The following is a 23,801-nucleotide window of genomic DNA, read 5'->3' as shown; positions in this document are numbered from 1 at the left end:
CTGCAGCCTTATTCACAATAGCCAAGACTCGGAAGCAACCTAGGTGCCCATCAAGAGGTGAATGAATGCGTAAAGAATGCATGGTGTAGATGTGGTACATATACACAATGCAATACTACTCGGCCAAAAGAAACGATGACACCCGGCCATTTGTGACAACATGGATGGACCTTGAGGGTATTATGCTAAGTGAAATCAGTCAGAGGAAGAAAGTCAAATACCATATGATCTCACTCATAAGTAGAAGATAAAAACAACGACAAACACATAGCAAAAGAGATTGGATTGGTGGTTACCAGAGGGGAGGGGAGGAGGCGGGAGGGGAGGAGGCAGGAGGGCGAAAGGGGTGATTAGGAACATGTGTGTGGTGTTGGATTGTAATTAGTCTTTGGGTGGTGAACATGATATAATCTACACAGAAGTCAAAACATATTACGATGTACACCTGAAAGTTATGTATTGTTATAATCCAACGTTACTGCAGTAAAAGTAAATAAATAAAATAAATAAAAAATATTTTAAAAAAGAACTTTGTATGGACTTTGACCATGGTCTCTTCCTGTTGCTCATAGTTAAGTGAAATGAATTTTCCTTTTACTTTTGCAAAGGATGGATAGCCAATAATAGTTTTTCTAGCCTCACATATCTAGAGCTCCTCCTGTTTGTTGTTTGTGATAAGAAATACGGCCTTAATACTTTCTGAAATATGCTCCAACTTACCTCACCTGCTTTCCTTCATCCCCTCTTTCCTCTGTCTCTACTGTCATTTTCTGCTCAATTTCCATGCTACTCCCAGCCCTGTTTCCTCAGCGTAGTATTAAGAAAGCTTAGCAGGAGAAGGAAGAGCATGCGCAGTAGTGATCAGATGCAGCCCATAAAGCCTAAGAGATTTACTATCAGGCCCTCGCCAGAAAAGTTTGCCAATCCCTGTCCTAAAGCAACGACCTTTCTCTGGAGGGCTGCTCCCCATCCCATGGGGTCTGGGTGCTGCTGTCAACCACCGTGCACCATGACAGCGGGGAGATGGGACCCAAGCAGGAGTCTTTCCTGGAGGCCATAGGCAGAGAGTATGGGAGGTGCTATGGGCTTCGCCATGGGTGTGCGGACCTCAGGCTGCTGGTGGCCACTGCTCTGAGCCACAGGGAGGAGGCTCATTTCCAATGACGGAAAAAAAGGCTCAGGTTTGGAAGGAAGTTGGGATAATTAATGAAACCTCTGAGTCAAGCTGAAGCAGCTGCACCCCTGAGCTTTCCAGCTACGTGAGCCGATAAATTCCCTTTTCTGCTTGAGCTCGTGCGAGGTTGATTCTGATGCTGCAACCCCAAAAGCCCAGACTAACACAACTGTATAAATGAAAATACATGGATATGGGCATTTATAGGATTTTTCTCAAATTATTCCTTACTAACTCTGGGGGGTTTTTAGCTAAAAGAGGATTAAAGACTAGTAAATGAAAAAATAAAAGCTTAAGAAGGGATGTAAGAGAAATTGCTTTGTGAGCAAGAGAACACTGCAGCTAAGGTTTTGTAAATTAGTCTAAATTTTTAAAAAGTAGCCACTAAATAAGTTCAGCTTATGGTTTGTAACTAGAATGAAGGGAAGTAATTGGGTTAGTGAGAAAACTAACATCGGGTGGGCCAGCATTGGGAGAATTTGAATTAGAAAATATAAATGCCTGTTTTGTGGGATGGAACAGATCAGAATCAAAAAATCAGAATTTTTGAAATTCTGGAACAAGGACCTACTGCAGAAACCCTGATAAAGACAACAGCTTGGGAGCCACCGCTCTAATATGGGCATCTTAACTCTTTAACAATTAACGTGTATTTTATATTTTGCTTACTTTGGGGTTTTGTAGATGATAAAGGTTCAAAGTCCTGATTTCTGTTATCTGTATTCAAACCAGCACCAGATGGTCTCACCGATGCTGCAGAAAAACTTCTCAGTTGATTTCACCTAGTCGTAGCCAAGATCTAGGTAAATTTTTTAGATCTTTTATACCAAAGTCAGATCCAAAACAAACACTAACAATGACTGGGGTGTCAGAAAGGCACGGAACAAACATTTAAGGCTCATTAAGATGTTTAATGATGTATCAGAGCAACAGTCTCTTTATCTTGACGACGACGGTGAACAAAAATCTGACCCAGATAAATAATTTAGAGTTGGCTCTAATTAGCTCCTGATGTGTGTCTCTGGGCACTAAAATCATTCATGTGTAAGCTGACAGATGCCAAGCCCTCAGGCTCTTGAAGGCAGCCTCCTTTCTGTCTTCCTGAGCAGGTGAAAGTACCAGCAAATGCTCTCAGACACAGAGCGGGGCAACAACAAGCCCAGGATGGCCACACACTCACCTTACGAGCCCACAGATGAGACAGACCCTCAGTGGTTCTGTGGAAAGGACCCCAATGGCCGTCAGTGCTGCAGGTGGGAGCCTCTGGGCCCCATCCATGAGGGACAGCCGACTCCAGATCTGTGGATGACCGCCCTGGCATTTGTCCACACAGTGCTGCTTCATGCAGGAACAGAGACGTGTGAGGAAGAGGGCAGGCCAGCAAGAAACAAACCCCTATCGTTTTCTCTTCTTCTGATCCTTTACAAAAGAGCTCCTTTCTGTATAGTTTTCCTTAAAGTCTCTGAAACTGAAGGGAGCTCGTTCTTGATCTGAATGAGAAAGAGAATCATAACAATGCCTGTCATCCTGGGTTTCGCTCAATTTGTCCCCCAACAGTAAATGCCATTCTCCCTGATTTGATCTTCTAAGAACTGAACTGGGCCACTTCCCAGACAGCTTTAGGAGCTGGCTAAAAATCAGAACTTGGGTCACAGACTGGAAAATGATGCTTTGAATTGGCTTGGCTTCCCCACAGACCCTGTCTGCAACCACTTCCTGGAAGCTCGGGGTGACTTGTAGCAAAAGTTTTTGTATTCACTTCCTATCTTAACCCAGCCTAGAAAGAGCCTCCCGCCAAGGCCCTTAACAACAGCAGCAGCAGCAACAACAGGCAACAAACCAATTTGACAAACGTCATCCCATTTGACTTCACAGCAATCCTGTGACCGAAGACAAGTACTGTGGCCTTTCTGTGGACTAACAGACCGAGATTCAGACACGTTAAGCAGGAAGGGGAAGGAGCAGGCCCTTGAAATTCAAGTCTGTTAGCTCTAACTCAATTCAAGGATGTGGGTCCTGATGTTCAGAGAGGTTAGATCACCTGCCCAAGTTATCTCAACTAATTAGCTACAGACCCTGGAGTTAACTAGTTAAATAACTAGTGGAAGCAGAGAAATCTTCCTCTCAAATGTTAATAGGAGGCTAAACCCGAGTAGCTGGTGTTTTGTCCATCCCCTGGAGGATGGAATGGCTCTGCTCTGTCCTGCTCCAGAGCGCTCCTTGGTGACAGAAGAGGGACATGGATTTTAACTTGACAGAAGAAAGATGCTTGTCTAACGCTTACCGTCGTCAATCTTATACCTCAGAAGGAGAGAGAGGGTCATGCAGAGATCGCCTAAAAATGTACGCCATCCAGGGAGACCCAAGCCACGGCGGGCTCAGAAAACTTCTCAGGTCCCTTCCAGTCCCAAGGTTTGTGTGAGTCCCCGGAAGAGCCAGGAGGAAGGAACGAGGCTTTGAAAGCAGAGGTGATGACTCAGTGAGGGTGATGCGGCATCTTCAGTCTGGATGGCGACCAGAGAATAAGGAACAGATTTTTCTTTATTTTCCAAGATGCTGGCAGGGAGAGCAGAGGGGAAGACAGTAAGAATTAATACAATTGGAGTTGGAGACAATAGAATGGGGGAAACAAGCAAGTAGGCAGGAGAAGAAAGAGAGGAACAGCTTATGTGTCCTTCGAGAGAACCATCGGAAGGGGCGCTACATCTCAAAACCGAGAAAACCTGATCAACTCAACCCCAGGTATTCCACAAAAAAAGAGAAGGTATCGCCTAATTTTAAAAAATTCGGAAACTTATTTTTAGTCTATTTCTTCATTTCTTCCGTGCAGAAATATCCAACCAAGCATCACGAGTGGTCTTGTGGGCTGGCTAATCGTGACCTCCAAGAAAGATATGTCAAAGTCCTCACTCCCAGTGCCTGAGAACGCCACCTCACCTGGAAGCTGGGTTTTACGGAGAGTAACCAAGTTAAGATGAGGTCATGAGAGTGGGCGCTAATCCTTATGGCTGGTGTCTTTATGAAAAAGGGAAATTTGGACCGAGAGATGGACAGGCACACAGGGAGAAGGCCATGTGACAGAGGCAGCAGAGATGGGGGGTGTCTACAAACCAAGGAACAGCAAAGATTGCTAGAAACCACCAGAAGCTAGGAGAGGCTGGAACACAGTGTCCCTCACAGCCCTCAGGAGGAACCGACCCTACACACCTTATCTTGGGCTTCTGGCCTCCAGAATTATGAGGCCATACGTGTCTGTTGTGTGAGCCCCCCACGTTGTGACACTGTTACAGTAGCCCTAGCACACCAACACAGCTGGCCGTTCCGGGTTTCACTTTCCTGCACATGCACTTTATAGTAACGGCCCGGGGTGCTCCGAAGTCATGAAGCCCCAAAGGAAGTCAGACAGGAAATAATCACAGAGGTCACTGAGGACAGCTCCTGGTTTACAGACAGGTAAATCGAAATCCAGGAGAAGGAGTGACTTGCCCAAGATTGCACAGAGGCAGAGCCATGAGTGAAACCCAGGCATCCTGGCTTCCAGGCCGCAGCTCTTTCCACCGAGACCTGATTGCACCCAAACTGCAAAGACAGCCCTTGAAGAATCGCACCCTGCTGCCTTCATCTTAAGTGTGACGCCTGAGGCTGCAGTTCATCACGTCTCATGGCCTGACCACTGAGAGACGGGGTCATTTTACTCTCTAGGGAGTCTGACCAGGGGCTGCATCAGGGAGGTCAGAGCTGGAGGACCAGACGCACCTGCTGTCTGCAGACACATCGGATTGTGGTCCTTCCCAGCTGCCTCCTCTGCAACCTCGCCCAGATGCTCAAACCGCACAACTGGGAGGGCAGGAGAGGAACCCATTCCACCTCAGCTCAAATGCCGAGACAGAACCAGCGACTGCAACACACATTTGCACAGGATCTTACGGAATTCAGCTCCGACGCCCAGGTAAACGCTCAGGGATGCAGGCATTTCTTTCTTCTCCCCTCCATCTATATGAAAAGATAGTCCTGGGCTGCTTATCTTCAGCCGCATAGATTGGAGAGCAGGGGGCCAGAGTTTTAAAGCGGCTTGTCCCCCCAAGTCAGAAGGCATTGGGTTGGTCCCCTCTCCAGAAGTCCTCAAAAAGTGCAAGAGGAAAAGAACTTCTTCACAAAGGGGGCTCCAGCAGACCCTTGATCTCTGTCCTACCCAGTAAACGCACCCTATACCAGATAATCCCACACGTCAAGGGCAGCACTGAAGTGAAAGGCTGGCGGGAAAGGCCCGGCACTGTCCACCAGGTGGGAATGAAGGAGGACAAAGGGAGGACTCGCCCTCCTGCCGTCTCCCGGGCTCTTCTCTTCTATTTGTCTCTCAGCAGGAGGAAAGGGGCAGAACCACAGTCAAAGTGGCCCCAAGCCCCGAGGAGCTGAGGGGCCCCATGAACTGTGCTTCAGCTGGCCCATCGTCCTTCTAATGCCTTCTCACACCCTACTCCTTCCCCCACCACAGCCAGATAGAACTTTCCTGAATCCACCAGATTCCCACGGTTTCCAGCTCGGTGCAGACAGATGTGGCAGTGAAGGTGAGCGTGTGGCCTGTTTGCCTTCAAGGTGTAGAATCAGAGACTTCTCCGCTTGTAGCCTGACCCGGCTGCCCAGTCACTTTGTACGTCTCTGGGCTTCAAAGAGGACTGCATGGATCCAAAAGAGGATCACCATCGCTGCCGTGTCCTTTGAGTAGATACTATTCATACTATCTACACATATATGCTGTGAACTGAAACTTTGTGGCCTTCCCAGCGTTCATATGCTGCAGCCCCAACCCGTGTGTGACATAATAGCATTTGGAGATGGGACTTCCAGGAGGTAATTAGGGTTAGAGGAGGTTGTGATGGTGGGGCCCTCATGATGGCATTAATGTCCTTATAAGAAGAGGAGACACGAGACCTCTGTCCACCACGTGAGGACACAGCGAGGAGGCTATCTACAAGCCAAGAAGAGGGCTCGCACTGCAACCCGACCATCCGCCACCCTGCTCTCGGCCTTCCAGCCTCCAGTTTGTGAGAATTCAACGTCTGTTGTTTAAGCTGCCCAGGATGTGGTATTTGTTACAGCAGCCAGGAGCTAACTCAGACATATGTGTGTGTGTGTGTGTATTTTTTTTGCAGGGGGAGGGTCTGCCCAACCCTTCCATCCTCCAAACTTTCACATGCCCATCCCCTCCTCATCCACAAAGTGACCCAGGGAGCAGCCACGTTTGGACAATGCGCCCCTGTCCCTCTACACCCACACACCCCCTTAGCCCATTGGAACAGCCAATGTCCCCGCCTGGGGAATGGGGAATTTGGACTCAGAAGTTCAGCCCCAATTAGGCCGCACTCATAAATGGAGGAGGTATGATGCAGGAACTGTTGGCAATGGCCGTTTTCTCCCAAGTGGATTAGAACGTGGAGAAAACCACTCTTCAGCCAGAGAGATGGATGAGGCAGGCTTGCAGAGAAGCAGGAAAAACAGAGAATGAGGGAAGCCTTAAGTCAACATGGGGCTTTTATCTCCGGTTCCAGAACAGCCCCAGGGCCCAGCAGCCTCCTGACCTTGCGTTTCCTGAGAATCCTTTGACTTGAGCTAGCTCATGTAGCTTCTGTGGCTTCCAGCCAAGAGGCCACATTTACCAGAAATCATCTATGAAACCAGTGGCTGAGGAACCACTGACCGAGGCCAGAGCACCTGAGAGCACCTCCCAGGAGGCCTTGCAAATCCATCCAACTGTATCTTTCGAGCCACAGTTTACCACCCTCCCTATGAGGGTGAAATCCGAGTTTTGGGGGTGACTTCATGACATCAAGACACTCTCCTCACCCTTCTTATATTCTGAGCTGGTGCACTGACCACAGTCAAAGTCTTGCATTCCTTCTAGCTGCCACATTTTAAGAAGGAGAGTAATGGACCATAGTCCCTTATCTGAAATTCTTGGAGCCCAATGTTTTCAGAAGTCATAATTTTTCAGATTTTAAAAGTATGGCCCATGCCCTATAAATGACATAACTCCCCCAGCAGGGTCTGGGGCTACCCCTTAATCAAATACATTAATATTTCTGCAGCAAAATGTACAAATATTTTTCAGACTGGGTTAAATCAAGATAATAGATACTTTCATGTCAAGGTTTCCTGCCAAATAGATTCAGATCAGCTCAGGCCAGATTTTGCCTTCAAGTGAGTTAGGAAAACCTTAGTTCCAGATCCTTCAGTATTGTGGTCATGGACTGTTACTAACCCGCATTCAACAGAGAAGTAAACTGAGGGCTAGAGAGGGTAAGCATCATTACTCTTACCCGGCATGACTCAGATAACGACAGGCCAAGTTGAGATCCAAACTTGGGTGCCCATCCCGTGTACATTGTGCTCAACGCTGGGAAACGCCAGACTGCCCTTCTGATCTTCCATCCTCTCCCGCTCCTGCTAAATCCAGCCACGTGGTCCTTTGGACCACAAACCCTCCAAGAGCTTTCCTCCATCAGGACCTTCGCACCTGTGGTTCCCTTCCTGGGATCGTCTGCCTCCCGCTCTGCAGACGCCGCAGTTTATGCATTGTTGACTCAGTGAAGGCTTCCTTAACACCCCAATCGGAGGCACCTACTCACCTGTTCCCACATCACCTTAACTGTCATCCTTGCCCCTATTGGTGTCTAATGTTTCTTTCCGATCTTTTAAACGACTTTCTCCCCCTGTTGACTCTAGCTTCTTGAGATCAGGAACCTCAGCTGGTTTGCCGTCTGCTGTATCTGCCATGTTCTGAATACTGCCTAGCACATAGCAAGTAGTCTATAAGTATTTCTTGAATCAATAAGCAAGAAACTGTGCTTCCATTTGGGGGCCTGTGTTTGCTTTGTTCTTTTGAGAAGCCTGTGGTCGTAAACAAGGGGACTGTGTCGCCCCGTTGTCCAGCTCCACCTCCCCTTCTTCAATAACAGAACTCCGGAGTCCCAGCGGAGAGGCTGCCACGCAGCGGGAGTCCACTGCTCCCAGCATCCTTTACGGCATGGACTTGGTCAACCGAGAGTGGGTGCAAAAACGGGCCATGCCATTTCTGAGTCATGCCCTTAAAGGAAATGTGAATTCTGCCCCTGGCCCTCATCCCCTTCCCGCTACCTAGATGACATCAGGTTCTAAAGGAGCCGCTTTGGACCCAAAGATGGAAATCTTGTCTTGAGAACCACAGAGCTGCCTCGCCTCGGACAGCTTACCTCCTGTCTATTAGACAGAAATAAGCTCCCATCTTGTTTAAGCTGTTGTATTGGGGGGGTTTTAGTTACAACAGCTGGGCTGGTACTCTGACTATCACAAGTTTTTAAGTCTTTTTCAGCAATTTGGAATGTTCTTGCTGTATCTGGTCTGCCTCTGCAGGAACAACTACCCAAATACTATCTCACATTTTTCAGTTTGTTTCATCCTTACCGTTTTTCAGGTTAGTTTCTGTGTCCCACAACATATTGCATTTCCAACCCTTCCCCTGCAGAGAGGGAAAGGAAACACACTGAGTGAATGCCTGCGAGGGTCCGGTAACCACGCTACATGCCTTGCCTGTAGTATCTCGCTTAATTCTCCGAATAGATCTGTGAGTCCAGGTCATTATTTTCATTATTATTCATTTTTTTATTTCATTATACATTTTAATATTATTTCATATTACTTTGATAATAAGAAACAGGCTCAGAGGGGTTGAGTGACTTGTGCAAGATCACATAGCTAGTAAGTGGTAGAGTTGGGCTTTAAACCCAGGCCGTATCCACGTTGGCTCCTTCACTACTCTGCACCTACAGTGTGCTGTGCACCATGACCCACGGCTTGCATTTGGGTTTTTAGATTTTTCTTTGGACTATAACTGATTTCATGAATATAACTGTATGACTTTCACTTCACAGCTTTCTGATCTTTATTTATGACAGCTTTACTTATCCAACCCTCCATCTCTTCGGGCCACGCTCATTTGTTTCTAATAAATTGTGGTAAAATATTCCTAACCTGAAACTTACCATTCAGCTATTTTAAATATGCAGTTCAGTGGCATTAGGGACATTGGCACAGTTGTACAACCACTCGTCTCTGTCCATCTCCAGAACATTTCATCCTCCCTGGAAACATGTGGAACGCTCCACGGATTTGCGTGTCCTCCTCACACAGGACCAGGCCTGTTGGCTCTGTTTTTCCGGTTTTAGGATCTGAGCCTTCCAAACAAGAGCAGGGGCCAGGAGTTTAAGTCGCTGGTTTTCAAATTCTTGGCTCCTCTCCCTTTTTCTTTCTTTCTGTGACCTGCAGCTGGCCACTTAGTAATGAAATGGAGCGTCCTCGTCACACCTGTGCCTGTTCAGAGTCATGAGCAAGAGGAGGGAGAAACAAACAGGAATCTTTATCAAACGGCTCTTCTCTCTGTCCTCTGCCCCCTGGATCCCCAGGAGTCGAGCAAGGAAACAGGAGAAGATGCACAAACTGCCTAATTTGAATCTAAGTCCTTTTGCAGTTCCTTAGCCTTTCAAATGGTGAATGAATGACTCTGATTTGCTCTGCTCTGGCGAGACTCCGAGGGTCCTCCCGCGCTGGGGCTGAAGGAGAGGTGGGAGTCATCCTGTCCTGCCCCTCAGTTCAAGTATGAGACCACCGAGGCTGCAGTGAGGCAGGATTCCCACTGTTCAGAGCTCTCTCTACCTTGACATCTGCAGGCAAGTCTCACCAATACCCTCCTGTTCCCTCTTAAGTCTCTTCAAAAGCCTTTCTTTCCCTAAAAGTCCATTTTAAGTCCATTTAAAAGCCTCAAGCCCCATCAATTCCTCACAACAGAGCCATTCGGTCCCTTGTATCGTCTCAGCCCGGCGCTAGGAGGCTACTAGAAGACCTCAAAACATCGGCGCCATTGTGGATGCTGTGCTCTGCCACCCGGACCCCCACATCAGGACTGCAGGGTTTGCTCCCCCAGCTGCCCGAACGTCGTTGGCTGACCGTCCTCAGCTGCCAGCCCCCTAGGGCTGCCCCTTCCCCAGGGCAGCCTGCATCCAGGGACTAGTGCCCCAACGCGGGGCAAGATGAGGGCCGTCCTCGCTCCATACCCACCATGATGACCTTGCAGCCCAGCTCCTCCCTCTGTCCAGCTTGGCTCCTTCCCCTCGCCGACACATGCAAACCCACTTGTTCCCCTAATGCACCTCCTGCAGCCTCACGGCCCATCAGAGACTGCTACCCGGAAGCCGGCCTGCCACAGCCCCCAAATGAAAACAACAAGGAGGCTTCAGTTAGTCAACGTTGAACGGGCAGTTTACAGACGCCGCGTTATGTCAACTCCAATTCCGTATGATCCAACGAAGTATCCTGTCAAAAACATTCACCAAAAAGTCATATGTAATTTGTGGTGTAGATGCACACTCATGCGTCTGCCTTCCAACAGCAGGGGTGCGAGGGGCTATGAAGATGTGAAAAGTGGCCTTTCTTCTTTGGAATAAAGATGCTACATGCAGAACCGAGAGAGAAAACTCAAGCTACTGCCAAGATTCGGGGGCAAAGAAAGGAAACCAAAGCACAGACCTAATTCACTCTGCATGACTCTCTGTCCAGTCTGAAGGGCTGTCTGCCCCTCAGGGTTTTGTCTGCATTGCCAGCTCCCAGGTCCTTTTTCCATTTTCTCCTTTCCTTCTTTCTACTCTCACTCCATCCTCTAGAGGTTTCCCTTGTCTGCAGGAAAGCATGGCAGGCGGGGAGGACCACGGTTTACGGAAGGAAACAAATTTTGTGCAATTCTCTCTCCTTTCCACGAAAGGCTTTTTCATGATAACACCAACATTTGAGAATTTCCTGTGTTCATTGTCCTTTCAGTCTCTCACGACAGTTCCCCGAATCTCTACAAATAAATTAGTTGATCCACTGCTCGAAAAAATCCTTTGTCCTCACAATACTATTCGTGGGAAGAGGCTCTGAGTTTAGTGTGTTCCTGCCACTTGATTATGTTGTTTATTGTGCTGATTCAACCCATGAGTAAAAACAGACCTCAGTGATATGGCAGGTTCAGTTCCAGACCAACAAAATAAAGCCAATATTGCAATAAAGCGAGTCACACAAATTTTTTGGTTTCTAGTGCATATAAAAGTTATGCTTATATTACCCCATAACCTATCAAGTGTGCCATAGCATTGTGTTTAGGAAAACAATGTCCATACCTTAATTAAAAAATACTGTATTGCTGAAAAATGCTAACCATCATCTGAGCCTTCAGTGAGTCGAAATCTTTTTGCTGGTGGAGGGTCTTGCCTCAATGTTGACGGCCGCTGACTGAGCAGGGTGGTCGCTGCTGAAGGCTGAGGTGGCTGTGGCAATTTCTTACAATAAGACAACAATAAGTTCGCCACAGCGATCGACTCTTCCTTTCGTGAACAATTTCTCTGTAGCATGTGATCCTGTCTGACAGCATTTTACCCACAGTAGAGCTTCTTTCAAAATTGGAGCCAGTTCTCTCAAACCCTGCCACTCCTTTATCCACTAGGTTTATGTCATATCTAAAACTTTTATCATTTCCACGATCTTCACAGCATCTTCACCAGGAATAGATTCCATCTCAAGAAACCACTTCCTTTGTTCATGCATAAGAAGCGACTCTTCATCCACTAAAGTTTTCTCATGAGATGGCAGCAATTCAGCCACATCTTCAGACTCCACTTCTAATTCTGGTTCTCTTGCTGTTCCCACCACGTCTGCAGTGACTGCCTCCACTGAAGTCCTGAACCCCTCAAAGGCATCCATGAGGACTGGAATCAACTTCTTCCCAATTTCTGTTCACGTTGATATTTTGACCTCTTCCCACAAATCATGAATGTTCTTAATGGCATCTAGAATGGTGAATCCTTTCCAGAAGGTTTTCAGCTTACTTTGCCCAGATCCATCAGAGGAATCGCTCTCTATGGCAGCTCTAGCCTTATGAAATGTATTTCTCAAATAATAAGACTTGAAAGTTGAAATTACTCCTTGATCCATGGGCTGCAGAATGGATGTGTGTTAGCAGGCACGAAAACAACGTGAATCTCATGCATCTCCACCAGAGCTCTTGGGTGACCAGGTGCGTTGTCATTGAGCAGCAAGATTTTGAAGGGAATCTTTTTTTCTGAGCAGTAGGTCTCAACAGTGGACTTAAGATATTCAGTAAACCATGTTGTAAAGAGATGTGCTGGCATCCAGGCTTGTGGTTCCATTTATAGAGCACAGGCAGAGTAGATTTAGCATAATTCTTAAGGGCCCTAGGATTTTCAGAATGGTAAATGAGCATTGGCTTCAACATAAAGCCATCAGCTACATTAGCCCCTAACAAGAGAGTCAGTCTGTCCTTTGAAGCTTTGAAGCCAGGCATTGACTGCTCCTCTCTAGCTGTCAAAGTCCTAGATGGCATCTTCTTCCAACACAAGGCTGTTCCGTCTACATTGAAAATCTGTTGTTTAGCGCAGCGACCTTCACGCATTATCTCAGCTAGATCTTCTGGAGAACTTCCTGCAGCTTCTACGTCAGCACCTGCTGCTTCCCCTTGCACTTTCATGTTATGGAGACGGCTTCTGTCCTTACACCTCAGGAACCAACCTCTGCTGGCTTCAGACTTTTCTTCTGCAGCTTCCTCGCCTCTCTCAGCCTTCACAGGATTGAAGAGAGTGAGGGCCCTGCTCTGGGTTAGGCTTTGGCTTCAGGGAACATCATGGTTGGTTTGATCTTCCATCCAGACACTAAAACTTTCTCCATATCAGCAATAAGGCTGTTTGGCTTTCTTATCATTCTTGTGTTCAAGGGAGCAGCACTTTTAATTTCTTTCAAGAACTTTTCCTTTGCATTCACAACCTGGCTAGTTTAGCACAAGAGGCCTAGCTTTCAGCGGTCTCTGCTTTCAACACGCCTTCCTCACTCAACTTACTCATTTCTAGCTTTTGATTTCAAACGAGAGACATGCAGCTCCTTCTTTCATTTGAACATTTAGAGGCTGTTGGAGGGTTATTAATTGGCCTAATTTCAATATTGTTGTGTCTCAGGAAATAGGGAGGCCCAAGGAGAGGGAGAGAGACGGGGGAGCAGCTGGTGGAACAGCCAGAACACACGACATTTATCCAAACTAAGTTTTGCCACTTTACTTGGGGCCCGGTTCGCGGGGCCCCAAAACAATTACAATCGTAACATGAAAGATCCCTGACCACAGATCACCACAACAAATGTAATAACGAAAAACTTTGAAACACTGTGAGAATTACCAAAATGTGACACAGAGACACAAAGTGAGCAAATGCTGTTAGAAAAATGGTGCCAACAGACTTGCTCAACACAAGGTCACCACAAACCTTCAATCTGTTAAAAAAAAAAAAAACAAAAAACCACAGTACCTGCAAAGCGCAAGAAAATGAGGCGTCCGTGTCGGCGTCCGGGCTTCTGATTGATACTTCAAGCAACTTTGAAAGTCTAATGATTGGTGTGGGGGTCCTAAAGCGATTGCAGCATGGATCTCCATCACCGTGTTGAACTGAGCCTGGACCTGCTGCCTCCCTTCTCCCTCGCTCCATCTGGGTGTCGGTGAGAACAAGGGGACCACGGGGCACGGGGCCAAACGGCTCTGCATCCGCCCAGGATGCCCTCCAGGACCTGGTGAGGGCAGCCTGAGGCTGGGCCCGGCCAAGAGGACAGGAATGGTGCAGATGCCCAGGTCTGGTCCTTGAGAAACTCAAAATCTGGTAGGCAGGAGCATTCGACACACAAAGCTACACCTACTATTAGTAAACAGATGAGAGCCTTTGAGAATAATGATTAGTGAAAACTGGGGGCAGCAAGGAGGACTTCCTGGGGAGGCAGGTTCAGGAGAAATGTTTCTTTTAAAATTTTTGGGGGGATTTTTTTGCTATAAAAGCAATCCATATTCTCAGTAGAAAAATGAGGCAAATCATATATGTATATTCAGATAACTCTAGTCCCGCAATCCAGAGATAACTGCTGTACATATTTCTTCTAAAATTATTCCATTTAATTTTACTCTCATTTAGCAGGAAAAAAAGTGAAGTGAAACTAAAGGTGTTGCTAAACTGTACATATTTATTTCTTCAAAACAAGAGATGTACGAGTTACTAAGGAACTCTTCAAATAGATTACAGAAATAGGAGACTTTGACGTTAGGGTGAATGGATGTTTTTTTAAGTTTGTGCTTATCAATGGCCATAAGGTTAAGTTTCCAGATACTGAGTTTCAGGTGACTCTCTAATTAAAACCCAAAGCCACCGCTCCATGCTAAAAACAACCAAATCATCCTTCCTTTTTTTTTAGGAGGGAAACGGAGAGAGAGAATGAGAGGGAAGGGGAAGAAAACTTTACATCTGGGTTTACTCTCCGGGTGATGCTTCAAAAACATTATTAGGGCAAAGCCGATCTGTAAAGAAAACTGTGCTATAAAAATGGCAGACCACTTGCAGTAGTGAGAACCACTCGATACCGAGAAATGTACCCATTATAAACCCAAGCAGATTTGGTTTAATTCAGAGGGCCCAGCGCTATTTCTTATACACGAGCCACTGCTCAAATCTAACTCGCTTCCTATTTAGACCATGGCTTTTTTGTAGAGTGTTTCATTTTATTTCCCAGAATGCCTAGTGGCCATTCTTTTTCTTGGTGAAAACAGGCACTCATTTCCCCACCTCATTGAGAGCAGGATATCATGACACTTCTAGATCCTCATCACGAGATTGTGTAACGTTACCCACTTTCTTCCTGAAGTCTTTCCATGGAGCCCCTTGGCTTCCTGCTCTAATCTGGACTTGGTGCCATCTAGGCATGCGGAACAACTGCCTTCCTCCTAGGATTTCTTGTCATTGTCCTCCTCAATTGGTTCCTTGGGCTCCTTTTCTGCTTATCTCTAGAACAGGGCTGAGTAACTCTTCTAGAAAAGTACACAGAAGACAATCTTTCTGAGCCCTCGCCTGTGTCCAAAGATACCTTTACACTTAGTCTGGCTGGTATGTATTTCCATGTTCAAATCATCTCCCTCAGAATCTGGAACTCGCCACCCAAGCCTTTCAACATCCAGGGTTGCTGCTGGGAGGCTCACCGGTCTGACGTGAGTCCCTACACGGGAAATCTTACGCTTCCTTTCTGAAAACTTTAAGGCTAGCCTTTTATCCTTGCAGGGCAGAAATCTCACCAATATGTATCTAGATGGGCCCTTTCAATATGAAAACCGAAGTCATTTTCCTATTTTGAAAAGAGTTACGCTCTCCCCCCGCCCCCGGGTTCTCTTTCCATCCTTCTGAGAATCCTGTAGGAGGAGATGGAGTGTGATCTGCTTAGATCTCTTCTCAGCCTTTTCTTCATCTTCTTCATCTCTTTTTATACCATATCTCTAAGTTTGAGAAGATTTCTTTCTTCTGCTTACCTTCTAGATTACTTACTCGGTCCTTGGCTGCCTCTGTTTTACTTTTTAGACTTTTGTGGAATTTTGAAATTAATTTTGGGAATCCTATTTTCAAGCTTTCCCTTTCAAGAATTCTAGTTTTCTGACTATTCTTTTCAATGGCAACCTGCTTTCAATTTCTGGATATAATGTCCTCTTGAATCTCTCCACAGGTTCTAAGGAGACCTTCTCAAAAATTCTCTTCCGTCTCCCCCGGGGAGCAGGTTGCTCTGCTCTTCCTGGCTAGGCTCCTCCTTTGCACTGATGGTTTTCCTGAATTACCTGGTTATCTTTGTCCTTGCTTGTTGACAAGCGGAGGGCCAGTTTGCCCCGGGCTTCCCTGAGCCACGTTTTGAGCAGTATTTTAAGATGTGAAGACTAGGGATTGGGCAAGTCAGGGTGAGACAGCACAGGTTGACTGTAGCGGTTTGTGTTTATCCTGGAGGCAGAAGTAAGCAAATCACAGTCGAGGCAAAGAAGCTAATGTGACTAGAAAAAAGTGCCACGCTAGGGGTGAAAAAGAGAGAGACGAAATTGGAAGATTCAAGGGGTGAACAAGAAGAAGACTGATGAAGGGTTTTTAATGGGGGGAGAAATACGCCAATCTGATGGAAGATGGGAACACTTCTAATTTACTGATCACCACAGACCCTACCACTACCGCCACATGCTGCTGTCTCCCCAGAGAGAGACTTGAAGACTGACTTCCGTTTTTGACCGCCTCCTCAAGAAACAGAAATATCTGCCCTCTCCTCTCCATGGCTCCTGCAGAGCTGAGAGTGAAGCCATGAAGCAATCAGGAAGAGAAGAAGCCCATTGTCCACTGTCTGAGGGTCCCACGCTGGGAGCTCCACACCACCCCTCTACAGCGCCACGAGGAGGCCATGTCGCTTGCTGGTTGACCTCCCAGGTCAATCACACAAACAACATCTCTGCTGCTTAGCCACCTCTAATTAAGGCAGCAACCTTGCTGAGCTTTACATGCTATCAGAACCGTTTCTTTTAAAGCTACTGCTTATGGAAATTGTCAAACATACTCAACAGCAAGGAGAACAGCAAAATGAATCCTCGTGTGCCCGTCACCCAGTGTCTTAGTCCACTTTGGCTGCTGTCCCAGAATACCATAGATCAGGGCGCTTATAAACAACAGGAACTTATTTCTCACAGTTCTGTAGACTGGAGGTCAAGATCAAGGGGGCAGCAAGGTCGGGATCTGGTGAGAGCCCGCTTCCAGGTTCATAGACAGCTGTGTTCTCGCTATAACCTCACACTGGGGAAGGGGCAAGGGAGCTCTCTGGAGTCTCTCTTAAAAGGGCACTAATCCCTTTCAGGAGGGACCCACTTTCATGACTGAGTCACTTCCCAAAGGCCCAATCTCCTGAAACTAGCATATTGGGTGTTAAGATTGCAACATATGAATTCAGGGTGGATGCAAACAATCCCTCTCTAGCACCCAGCTTTAACGACTATATCAACATTTTGCCCACTGAAGAACCTACTTTTAAGCAGCATTCATTTTTCAAAACGAGACTTTTTCATAAACATGTGTCTAAGCCCCACCTCCAGGAATCCTGTGATCAAGCCGAAGAAAACATAATTTTAAAGAGCTTCACAAGCAATTCCGACGCCCACAAAAAATTGAGAGCCAGTGCTGTAATGCAATGAGAACAAGTGCATGACTCTCACAAGTAAGTGGCACTGAAGAGGGTTTGATAAATAACAGGATACCCAGAAGACGTAAAGGAAAAATGTTGACAGCAGTCTACACGGACAATGTAAATGCCAGGATAGCAAAAGATCACAAAGAAAAGGAAGACAAATGATAGAATGAGAGGAAATATTTTCTTTTCTTTTTTTTTTTTTTTTAAGAAAGATTAGCCCTGAGCTAACTGCTGCCAATCCTGCTCTTTTTGCTGAGGAAGACTGGCCCTGAGCTAACATCCATGCCCATCTTCCTCTACTTTATATGTGGGACGCCTACCACAGCATGGCATGCCAAGCGGTGTCATGTCCGCACCTGGGATCCGAACCTGCGAAACCCTGGGCCACCAAGAAGCGGAACGTGCACACTTAACTGCTGTGCCACTGGGCTGGCCCCTGAGGGGAAATATTTTCAACATAGATAATATCCTTAATTCATGGAGGGTTCTTATAAATTGGTAATATTTATTTAAAATAGCAGTGTTTGGGGGCTGGCCCAGTGGCGCAGCAGTTAAGTTTGCGTGATCTGCTTTGGCAGCCCAGGTTTCGCCAGTTCAGATCCCACGTGCAGACCTACACACCACTCATCAGGCCGTGCTGTGGCAGGTGTCCCACATATAAAGTAGAGGAAGATGGGCATGGATGTTAGCTCAGGGCCAGTCTTCCTCAGCAAAAAGAGGAGGATTGGCAGCAGATGTTAGCTCAGGGCTGATCTTCCTCAAAAAAATAAAAAAGCAATGTTTGTAAAATCCCATAGACAAAGTCTATGAACAGGCACAGGCTTTTCAGACTTAGAAGAGACTCTGAAAATGGCTAATAAGTCTATGTATAGGTACTCAGTCTCTTTAGAGGTCAGGAAAATGCCAGTTAAAATGATAAGAAACCATTTCTACCCATTGTATTAGCCAAAATTGAAATGATTCCTAATTTCCCGTGTGGATGGGGTTTTGGGAGGAAGGCCACCCCCTAATAGTGGGACTGACCTGCCGCCAGCTGTTCAGATGGTGATCGGGCACCGTGTACTAACATGTATAACGGACACACTCTTGGACCCAAAAGTCCTCCTTCACGGCATCCAGCCAGCAGAAATAAAAGGACATGTATATTAAGACATATGTTTCATACTAATATCAGTAATAATATTTGCTGAGTGCTTGCTTACTGTGTGCCAAGAACTGTGCTAAATGTGTCACAAAGGATGTCTGAATTAATCCTCATAACCACTTTGTGAGGTAGTTACAGCTCTCTCATAGAGAAGGACTAAAATTCAGCCCAGTTACATATGTTGCCAAAGGTTTCTTTAAAACGCGCTAGTCACTGTTGGAGTTGGGCCTTGAAACCGATCAATGTGACGGCGGAGTTCAAGCTCTCAGCCACCACAATGTGCTACCAAACCAGAGACAAAGAGCCAGAAAAGAAAACTAACCCCAATGCCACGATCTGTCTTCACGATGACCTCCACCACTAGAAAGCCAAGATGCCCAGTCCCACTTTGGTTTCACAGTTCAAATCCACTTTGGGGGTGGGGAGCTGGAACAGATATGTTTTCCATAGAAAGAGAAAGAAGTTGTGATGAGGAAGAAGAGACAAGTAATTAATTGTCTGCTGAATGGGTCGCTTGGGAAGAGCTGTCTCCCCAAAGCAAGCTCAGCTTCTCCCTGTGAATGCCTGGTCACTGGATTTCCAGCCACGGACAAGGGGCAGGTCTCCCAAATTTCCCAACAGCAGCAGCCCTGCTGGCCTCTCCCCAGCGGCCCTCCCCAGGCAGAGGTCGAGGGTGTGAGCAACTTCTCCAGCTGGCAGAGGTCCGCAGACTCAGGATTCTCGGGGCACTGGAAACATGACCTCAGTTTTCCTGGAAAATGACCACTTGTTTATTCCATCTCCTTGGAATTTGGAGAGGATGTCGTGAATGCTGTGTTCTCCCAGGCCCGGGGCTGCCTCTGCCCTGAAACCTCAACCCCTGGTGGAAAGGAGAAGCAGCTTCTAATTCACAGCAGGGTCATTTGCCAGCACGTCCCGGGATCCGCGGACAACTCTCCAAAGTCATTTCCTCCTAAGTTTCATGTTCAGAATCTGGGAAAAGATTCCACGGGTAAACCATGCGCCAGGGCTTTTCCTCTGGGTCCAGAGGAGCCAAGAGCCTGTCTAAGACTACGTTCTCACTTAATGATGCTCCAAAATAGAATTATTTCAAACAACAATCAGTATAAATGAGTCACAAGGACCAATGTAAACAGCGTGTTATAAAGCAAGGATTATGACTAATCTCGTTCTGTGTGCCTGAAACCAATAACAACAACATAAAATAAACAAGTAGCAAGTTTTGACCTGGTAGTCTATTTAAGAGGCCATGACAACCACAGTCCCCGAGTTGTTTTTTTCTTTTCGCCAACTGTTATTAATAGCTGCTTAACCTAACCTTGTTCTCCCTTCAGACTCCTGGGAGTAAACACACTTCGAACTCGTCCAGACGCCCTGCCTTCCAGCACGATTCTGAACACACGTCCCGCTCAGGCTGAACAACACGGCATTTCCAGATGACTCTCCCCATGCCAAAGTCACTCTAGAAAGTTCCTATTAAATTCTTCCTTCCTTTGCAGGAAAAGTTTCCCTATTACCAGCTTGTCCAAGAAGGCATGACGTGGCTCCCTGGACTCGCCCAAGAGCCCTGAGACCCCGAACAGTCGCAGCCTTCCCAGCCTCTGACCAGAACAGAAGGAGGGAAGCCCGGGTTGAAGCGTTAGATGGATGGGAAGCGCTCTGATTCTGGGCAGAATGTTATCTGGGCTCGGATCCCAGCTCTGCCGCTTACTAGCTGTGTGAACCTGAGCGAGACGCTTCACTTCTCCGTGCCTCAGTTGTGCCATCTGTAAAATGGGAGCAATGACTGTTCCTCCTTCACAGGTCTGTTGTAAGACGCAAAGGAGAAATTGCATGTAAAACATACAGCACTTTGCAGAGAGGAAGCACTCAATAAACATCATCCATAGTTGTCTTTTTGTGTCAAGTAAAAATCTCCTCTGATGGACCCTCCCTGACAGTTGGAAGAGTGGCTGAGCCCTTAGCTCTGGCATCTAAAAGACTTGGGCTCAAATATCGTTCTACTAGTCACTAGCCATGCGAACTTTGTGTTTTTCCCCTAACCTCTATAAGCCCTTTCTTCATCTACAAAAATGGAAGTGACTGCAGCGCCCCACTTCTTAGGGCTGTCAGAGGATTATGAGGTAACGCATGCCCTTTTCAATGCCCAGCACATAGTAAGTGTTCAACAAATGTTAGTGGCTGATTTTTTTCATTTTTACTTTATACTTTTTATTTCAATTTCCGCTCGAATCAAGTACTTAGAAATTGAGCACAATTGATTTCCCTACAAAGATTTGCAAGTTTACTGCAGTATTACAGGCAGCACACTGGTGGGGAGCAAATCCTGGCAAAGGAGTCAGAATATAAGGATGCTGGACACGCCTCTGTCACGGGCCAGCCAACTGATCTCAGGAAACATCAGATGCTCGCTTTTCCTAACTGTACAATGAGATTAAGACGTCTTCCCTTCCAGAGTGGGAAGATGTTCACGGGGTAACAAATGAAACATGCTTTGTAAACTGTTAAACAATGTGAAAATGTAAGACTTCACCATTTTCCCAGGATAAACGAGGACTTGCTAGAATAAGTATAAATAGGGCATAATATAGACCTGCAAAGTGGTTTCTCCCTTGACTGGAGTGGATTTTTACTTCTCAATAAGTTGAAAGCAGGTAAGAATCTCTTGGGTTGAAGCTGGTTAGAAGGACAGAATTCATTTCTACAACCGTCAGTTAATTAGCACCTGTGCTTTGGGAAAATGATGCCAAGAGAACAGGAAAATAGCTCAGCGTCCAGCATATGGAGAAAAGGGCTGGACTTCCCTTCTAAGTGCCAGGCCAAGTCTTTTGGGCATGGATTATGTTTTGGCTTTTATTGGATAATATTCGATTCTTGCTATTTTCATTCTATGTCTCAATAAACTTTCTAACGCAGATAAGTAGCTGAATGTCTAAGAGTCTCTCGGTCTCTTTCTTTGTCTCTCTCTCTCTGAAAATAAACCCATAAACATCAATAGGATGCGGTACGCAAGTGTTCACACTTCTACTAAGAATAAATTGTAATAAAGTCAAGCAAAAACAATCCATAATTATTTCCATTCTTCAAAATTGTAGTCAGTAGGTACTTTTTTCATTTTTCTTTAAAGAAGATACATTTTTTTTCTATTTGAGTTTATGAGTTGTTTTATGGCCGAGAAAATTAAAAGTGATCCAGGATGCGAGAAAATGAATCCGTTTTACCTGTCGCCTTCTCCAGCTCCGCAGACAGCAGCACTGGTGACCCGAATATCCGGCCATTTGGATCCATGTTAATGTTCTCCTAACATGTCCCATCGTTAGTCCCACGCGCTCGTCCTGACCAGGAAGATGCTTGGAGCAGTCAAAATTTTGATAAAACCCGTGAAACAGGAAGAGGAGGAAATGCTTTCATCTTACAATGAGCAAATCAGTGTGCCAAGAAACTGACGCAGGTGGCCGGCCACGATATGCCAGCCTGCCGGCAGTGTGACACAGGGCGACTTCCTCCTGGGACCTCCATCTAGTGCTCACCTCCCTAGTGACAGAAAACCTCCAAGGAAAAAAAGTGAGAGAAATCATAAACTGGGTGGCCTTTCCCTTCTCCACCCCGAACCCTGCGCTTGGTCCAGCCTGCATCCGACTGTACCTGCCCGGGAGTCTTCTGCCTTCCTTGCACGTGGGGCAAAGTCATGCTACCTCAGCCACAACCGGGCTTCTCCCGCGCCCAGGAGAAGCTGTGTCCTTGCTATGTCGTGTTTTCTGTCCACCAAGAGTGGGGAGGGCAACAAAGCATCTTTCCCTCTGTGCACTCAGAGCCGAGGGCAGAGATGCTCAAGAAATCTGTTGAATTCAGTAGAATCTTATAAGCTATGTGTGCGGGCTGTCTTCAGAGAGATCCCTAACGAGTTTTAAAAGTCCAGTGGAAGGAGAGAGGAAAGACTCTTTGAAGGCACAGGATTCCCTCAACCAGCCTTAAGAACTTGCAAAGCCAACAGATGGACAGATTCTAAAAGCTCAGAAATGCACAAGGATAAGAGCACATGCTCCTTCCTACAAGCGCCAACAGAAAGCTTTAGCTAAATAAACAATGAAGTAATTTTAGTGTCATCAAAATAAACCTTTTTTAAAAAAAAGAGTGTATGAGCCATAGCTTTAAGCTTGTAAACTGGTTTTTAAAGGGGCACAGGACAGAGGTTAAGAATCATCCGGAAAGTTTACACTCTGAAGCAGCAGTGTACTGGCTAGACACAGAGCCTTTGGGCTCACACAGCTTTAATTCAAATTCTGGTTCTGCTGGTTGATAGCTGTGTGAACTTGCACAAGTTCCTTAACCTCTCTGGGCCTCAACTGCCAGAGGTTTAAAGAGATCATGCTGGTAAAAATGCTTAGCATAGTACCTAGCACATGGTACACAATGAATAAAAGTTTATCGTTGCTATTTTGAAATGATTTGCGTGTTTCTGTGGATGGCCTAAAGGATATTCAAATATTTTGATTTGAATATGGCAAATCCTATATATGGAATCATTTTGTAAAAATTCATGCTTTCTCTCATCTCTCTCCATGCAATTCAGTTCCTCACTTAACAAATATTTTCTGTCACCCATCTGCCAGGCCCTGTCCTAGATCCTGGGGATTCAGCGGGGAACAAAAACCCCTTCCTATATAGCATTGACTTCGTGTGGGGAGACACAGGAAATAAACATAATAAACAAATAACTTACAGACTATAGCAGGATATGCTCAGTGCTATGAAAAAGGAATCGAGGTAGTAAAAGGCCGGTAGAACGGCCGTCATCAAAAAGATAAGCAAGAACAGGTACTGGCGAGGGTGCAGAGAAAAGGGAACCCTGGTGCACTGTGGGTGGGAAATAAATTGGTGCAGCCACTGTGGAAAACAGAATGGAGGGTCCTCAAATCAGTAAAAATAGAACCACCATAGGATCCAGCCCTGCCACTGCTGAGACTATGTCCAAAGGAAAGGAACATTCTAACTCGAAAAGGTATATGCACGCCATGCTCACGGCAGCATCATTCACAACAGCCAAGACACGGGAACAAGCTGCAGTGGCCATCGATGGATGACGGGGTAAAGAACCTGTAGTGTAGACATAGATAATGGAATATTATTCAGCCAGGAAAAAAAAAAACAAGGAAATCCTGGCATTTGCAACAACATGGATGGACCTTGGGGGCGTTATGCTAAGTAAAATAAGTCAGACAGAGAAAGACAAATACCCTACGATTTAACTTATAACTAGAATCAAAAAAACCCAAGCCGAAAAATGATACATGAGTTACAGCAATGCAGTCACGTCAGCAAAACTCTCCTTTGAGAAAAAAACAGTGCTGAGCATCTCTATGAACCACATGATTTTAGAACATGCTATATTTAAGT

General features: G+C 46.2%; 1 long non-coding RNA gene across 1 annotated transcript in view; it reads right to left on the bottom strand.

The window, feature by feature from the left end:
* Positions 1-23,801, bottom strand: part of LOC124243901 (uncharacterized) — a 51,592-nt gene that overhangs the window by 5,851 nt on the left and 21,940 nt on the right. Inside the window, exons 2-5 of the long non-coding RNA XR_006889804.1 lie at positions 9,193-9,520; positions 8,615-8,669; positions 3,459-3,730; positions 2,355-2,664 (exon numbers count right to left, since the gene is read on the bottom strand). This is a non-coding gene — a long non-coding RNA (uncharacterized LOC124243901). The remainder of the gene's footprint in view (positions 1-2,354; positions 2,665-3,458; positions 3,731-8,614; positions 8,670-9,192; positions 9,521-23,801) is intronic.

Source organism: Equus quagga, chromosome 8 (assembly GCF_021613505.1).
Source record: "Equus quagga isolate Etosha38 chromosome 8, UCLA_HA_Equagga_1.0, whole genome shotgun sequence".
NCBI classification, from domain to species: domain Eukaryota; kingdom Metazoa; phylum Chordata; class Mammalia; order Perissodactyla; family Equidae; genus Equus; species Equus quagga.
This window is presented reverse-complemented; position numbering and strand designations above follow the sequence as displayed.